Raw genomic sequence first — 234 nt, 5'->3', positions numbered from 1 at the left:
AAAGAAATTCATAATCCTCTATAACCCTTTCTCTCAGGATGACCATCATAAAACAAACATATCTTCTTGTATAACTGTTTATTCATTCATTTATCGACTTTTGCATTACACAAAGAAACATCAACTTTTTTTTATGGAGACTGACTAGGAGGGGGAGTGACTCATACTGGTGAGTCCGTTGCAACATTGGTTGGTTTTTATCTAATATTAATTTTCAAAGATCCTTTGCTTGCT

Source organism: Penaeus monodon, chromosome 33 (genome assembly GCF_015228065.2).
Source record: "Penaeus monodon isolate SGIC_2016 chromosome 33, NSTDA_Pmon_1, whole genome shotgun sequence".
In the NCBI taxonomy this organism is placed as follows: domain Eukaryota; kingdom Metazoa; phylum Arthropoda; class Malacostraca; order Decapoda; family Penaeidae; genus Penaeus; species Penaeus monodon.
This window is presented reverse-complemented; position numbering follows the sequence as displayed.